Below are 6,000 nucleotides of genomic sequence, written 5' to 3'. Positions count from 1 at the left end.
ACTTACCTATCTTGAGCCCGTAGGTAGCCCTCGGTCCTGGTGTCCGGTGTCCTGTGTAGTCCTCCAGGTCCATGTCGGCGGTCCGTGTCATCCTCCAGGTCCATGGCGTTGTCCGGGTCCCAAGTAATCCATGGTGGAGCTGTGGAAGGAAATCCTACTCAAGTGGTCCTGTGGTGAAGATGTCTTCTCTTGGTCCACCGTAATCCAGGTAATCTTCAAGCTGCCGGCGCTCCCCGCACTCTCCGCATCGGACTGAGGAGAGATGCAAAGATATTTCATACTTTGCGCCTCTTCTCAGAATGATTCTATTGGCCGCATAGCGGCCAATCAGGAGCCAAGAAAGTCGACTCTCGATTGGCCGCTAGGCGGCCAATAAAAATCACCCTGAGAAGAGGCGCAGAGTATGAAATATCTCTGCGTCTCTCCTCAGTCCAATTCGGAGAGTGTGGGGAGCGCTGGAAGCTTGAAGATTACCTGGATTATGGCGAAGTAATCCACAGCTCCACCATGGATTACTTCGGACCCGGACACCGCCATGGACCTGGAGGATGACACGGACCGCCGACATGGACCTGGATGACGACACAGGACACCGGATGTATATATATATATATATATACATGAAAAGTAAGCGGCACCCAGAGACTGGTCAATCAAGTAAAGCAGACGCTGGTTGGATCCAACCAGCGTCTGCTTTACTTGATTGACCAGTCTCCGGGTGCCGCTTACTTTTCATGTGTGTTGGGATACCGCGGTATTCCAGAGCTTGGCACCGGAGCAAGTAATTATTGGTGTTTGGATGTGCTGCTCTACTACTACTCTATATATATATATATATATATATATATATATATATATATATATATATATATATATATATATATATATACAAGTCCAGGAGACTGGCACTCCAGCACTGTAACAACGGCGCAGGTGCCTTTCCAAAGAAAAACTGCATATAAATCCAAATGACGGATGGCACTCTGCTTTCAATAATGAATAGGCGACACAAGGTCGCCTATTCATTATTGAAAGCAGAGTGCCATCCGTCATTTGGATTTATATATATATATATATATATATATATTTTTTTTTTACCTATTGGAATACTGCTGTAAGAGATTATCTCCGAACCAGTTTAGGATAGGAATCTTTTTGCTTTTATTTCTTTTTGTTATGTTGTATAAATAAATTTATATTTTTTTAATACTTTTATACTCACTTACCAATTATTTATATATTTAATTATTTCTATATATACCTTAGGTCCATGTACATGGTAATCACCAGCATTATATTTATATAGGACCTTAAAAAGTGCAAGCTTGCACCAACACTATATACAGTACATATCTTTATTAAAAAAGAGAAATTAATCGCCGCATCCATTGGGCACGTTTTTCTTTTTCTAAGTAACTTACTTTCCATTTGAAGACTTGCTGACACCCCATAAAGGAAAGGGGGCATTCATTCTCTCTCTCTCTCTCTAATATATATATATATATATATATATATATATATATATATATATAGAGCAGTGGAGGTTGGTCGGCACTCTCGTCAATAAAGTCAAACGCCCAGGTGCCTTCCTCGCGATAATGTATGGTGGATAGGTCCCCGGAGATCCCTGGAAGGTAGACCCCAAAAAGACCAGGCGGCACTCTGTGAGCTATGGAAGATATCCACTTTTATCAGATTATAGAAAAATCATACAGGGGTGTCGACGTTTCAAAGCCGCTTCAAAGACAATATATCTTGTCTGGTGTACCCATGTTGATAATCTTGACAAAGACCCCTGTGGTGGGTTGAAACGTCGATGCCTTTTTGATGTCCCTATGATGTGACGAATAAAAACTACTTCGCTTTTGCACAAAATCTCAGTGTTGGTGAGTGCCTGCCTCTCTGCAACTTCTATGTTTGGGATTCAAAATCCTCTAAAGTGGAGCGCCGCCCTGCATCCCCTATCAATGGACTGAGTGCGGTTCTTCCTAAGTATATATATATATATATTTATTTATTTTTCTCTGTAAGGCGGCACTCAATAAGCGAAATCTCACACCAAGGTGACTGCAACGTATGATGTATCTTTATTTTACATCGTCATCAGGCAACAAATTCACAAACACAGACATGCATCTTATATCCCCTTGTGATACAAAACACCTGTTGCATGCAGGTGGGGCTGATCAGACCGACACTCCCTCCTAGCGTCATCCGACCCAGCCCAACACCATGGCAACAGATGTATACCGTAACCAACATGAAAAATATAAAAAATGGCAGAAGGACATTATCATATGACAGTACAGGTGGTCAATCACACTCATTAGCAATAAACTGTATATAAGACAGATACAAAAAAGAATGTACGGTTACAAAAATGCATGTAACCCTGCCTGTTCATTAAGACCATATGGGGCCAGGGTATGTAACTGGTGAATCCACCTGGATTCACATCTTAATAACTTTAAAAAGTGGTCCCCACCGCGAATGTCAGCAGGGATGTGGTCAATTAACATATACCTGAGGGTCGCCAAACTATGGCCAGCCTCCAGGAAATGCCTTGAAACTGGTTGATCACTATGCCCGTGCGTCAAAGCCTGGCGGATGGCATACCGGTGGGCAGTCATCCGCTCCCGCAACGTGCGGTCTGTCTTGCCGACATACCTGAGACCGCACGGACATGTGATCAAATAAATGATGTACCTAGTGGTACATGTAAGAGCAATTAAGATCCCGTGTGGTCGTATTGCTCTAGGGCAGAAGCACCCATACCTCATTTCTGATCACCTTGGCTCTCTTTGGTGGATACAATACCTGGCTTTTGGTGCTATTCACTTTTTATTATGGCTGAAGGATCAGACATTATCGATGACACGCCGGTGGACTACCTCAATATGGCCAAGGTTACACAGGGGCTGGCGCTGTCCTTCTCCGAATCCGAGGCAGACAGCATCCTGTTCACTGATATTATACAGGATGAGCCTAGATCCACCGATATACTTTACCGTGAATGGGTTCGGCTTAAGCAACGGGAAGTCGATTTTCATTTGCATGGTGTGACTTTAAGTGATTACTATAAACAGAAAATCATCCCACGTGGATTTAGAGTCCACAATTGTCCAACTATCGGCCGCTTCAACAACAACTTCTGCAAACGGTGGATAGCCGTATTGAATAAATGCAGTTATGACCTTATCCTACTGGTTATTGAAGAAGCGAGCAGAGAGTTGAAACTAACACGGGAGAAATTGGCCACCTTTGAGCTTACCAATCGATCAACTTTGGAACAGGACCCATCGCAAAATTGGCTCCTGAAATTACAACAGCTAGTTGACACAATAAAAGAACTTTTATTGTTCAAAAAACAGAAATTGAACAAAGTACTGGCTGATTACGAACAGAACCGTGTGAACTTGTGGACCAATCAAGGGAGGAGTGACGCCAAACCTCCCCAACCTGGGCGTAACAGATTTCGTGGGCGTTTCGTGGGCAGCCTCCCGGCAGTGGAGACTGGGATTGCCTGCAATGTATCGCATGCAAAAGGACCAAATGTGATATATTGTATGCAATCTGGCCAGCCGAGAAAATCTGCGACATCTCTCCTCGGAGTAATGGATGGGGGCATACAGATAGCTTATTCCAGCAGATTCTTCAGGACATACCACAAGCTGATTCCTAAGCATATTGAGAACAGTCAATTAAACCATTGCTCTTTTTGATCAGCACCCTCGTACAAATAGAATTGCATATACAGTAACAGGATGCTTATGTAATTGCATCGATGTCAGGTGTATTTTAGGTTAATTTAGCCACTTAGTTTTAGTTTAAAGCTTAATTGTTCCTTGGAAAGTTTTAAGAAAATGCTATTTTTAGATGATCACTTTTTCCATTCACTGCCCTTTACCTGTAGCTTTTTCTGTCTGCTTTGATGCCAGTGTCATAATCAGGGCAAAAAGATTATATAAAGCAGAGTAAGACTTCTTTATATCATTTTAGGAGAGTAATAGAATCTACAAAGCACTGACCCATAGATTTAAACTCTTGTGTGTATGTGGCACTTGTTTTCATTCCAGAATCTATATTTAGTATTGTACTGATGCATTTAGCTGTAAGCAGACCTCAGCTGCAGAATCCTTGCACTGGCTGGTCTAACAGTATTCTTTAGCTAATGAACGCGTGATTCATCCTTGCATTTCCACTACTTGCATCACTTGAGGCCGTCTTTGCTAAGGTGACTCCACAAAGACAACAAGATAATCTTAATTTACAGTCACACAATAAAAAAAAAAAAAAAAATGATGTCCCCAAAAAAAAAAAGCTTTCATGATTAGCTTGTGGTCCTATCGCAGTAACAGTTATCTACTTTGAAAATCTGTGCCGTTAAATATCAAACAGTTGGACTGCTTTTTTCTTCTTTTGTCTGACATGTTTTTGCGGAACACTAACTCTAGTGCTTCAGGCAAGAAAAGAGTTGCTGCTATTTTTCATTCGATTTTCAAGGATCACAACCACAAGCAAAATGTTGTGGCATTTTAAGAACAGAAGCTTTAAGCAAACCTATTCTCATTAATCCCTATCAACTGTGAATATATTAATCATGTATGTACTACAATAAATCCATCAAATCTGATCTGTTTTAATGACTACATGCATACAGTTGCCACAAAGAGATTAGAAAATATTGTTGCTTTGTCCAGTGAAGGAACTTGTGGGTTGAGGGCCCAAGTGCAAAAATCTAATTTGCCCCTCCTCACTTCAACCCAAGTACACAATGGCCATTATTCTGGTTTACTCACAGAGGCAAATTCCTTCTCAAATGGACAAAACCATGTGCACTGCAGGTGTGGCAGATGTAACTTTTGCAGAGAGAATTAGATGTGGGTGAGTTATTTTGTTTCTCTGCACGGAAAATACTGGCTGCTTTATTTTTACACTGCAATAAAGATCTCACTTTGAAGTAAAACCACAACCAATTCTAATTCTCTCTGCACATGTTACATCTGCCCCCCCCCTGCAGTGCACAAGGTTTTGTCCAAGGAATTTGCCTTTGTGAGTGAACCAGAATAGGGCCAATATGCAACAAAGCAGAGGGGAGCAAGGAGAGGCAGGGGGAGACAGAATGTGACAGGGAAAAATAGGGTGACAGAAAGAGGGTGACAGGGGCAGCAGTGGGCCCCTTAGTCATCAGGGGGCCCTGTATACTGCACTAATAGTAGTTCCGCCTCTGGCGTTGTCATATTTTTGTTAAAAATGTATTAATGGTAAAAAAGTTATCACAGAAGCCCTGCTCAGCACGTATTGAATGCAACCAGTGATCTTCATAGATCTTATATTTTAAGAAACAAATTACGGAGCTCCCTGGTGTCTTCATTAAAGAATATGAATGTACTATGACTTCACTGAGTTAAAGCTAAATAAATTATGTTAGTCACCTAATTTCTATGAGTTACTGTAAGCGCCTTCTTTATTTAGAAGGAGCATCTGCGTTATAAAAGACTCTCATTCAAGTCAATATTAATTGAACCAGGCACACAGAAGAGCACATTTTTTATTTTGTATTCTAAGGGGCCATTGGGTCTCAAAAAAATCTCACTGATCGCATTGCATGCAACCAAATCGCATGCAATGCGATCGACACGATTTTTACATTGGAACCAATGTAAAATGGTGCCTGAGACCCGATTTTACATTGGCCCCAATGTTAAATGCTCCCCAGACCCTAATTTTCATTGTTTCCCCACCCTGATGGATCAAATAGCCCCCATTGTTAACGCCACCCCACGATGAACGCCAACCCGAAGTGTGGAGAGCGCAGCGAGCCCGCGAGGGGCGGCGGTACGCGTCCTCCGACCTTTTCATACCCCCACTATCCACGTCGGCGTGGAGTTGAATTTATATAGTGTGGCAAGCGCAACGAGCCACCGAGCCCAAAGCGTGGCGAGGGGACGCGCATTACTTCACAGGTATTACGCATTCCCTCGCAGGGCTCGCTGCGCT

This window comes from Crinia signifera, chromosome 4 (assembly GCF_055691185.1).
Source record: "Crinia signifera chromosome 4, ASM5569118v1, whole genome shotgun sequence".
In the NCBI taxonomy this organism is placed as follows: domain Eukaryota; kingdom Metazoa; phylum Chordata; class Amphibia; order Anura; family Myobatrachidae; genus Crinia; species Crinia signifera.
Note: the sequence above shows the minus strand (reverse complement) of the source record.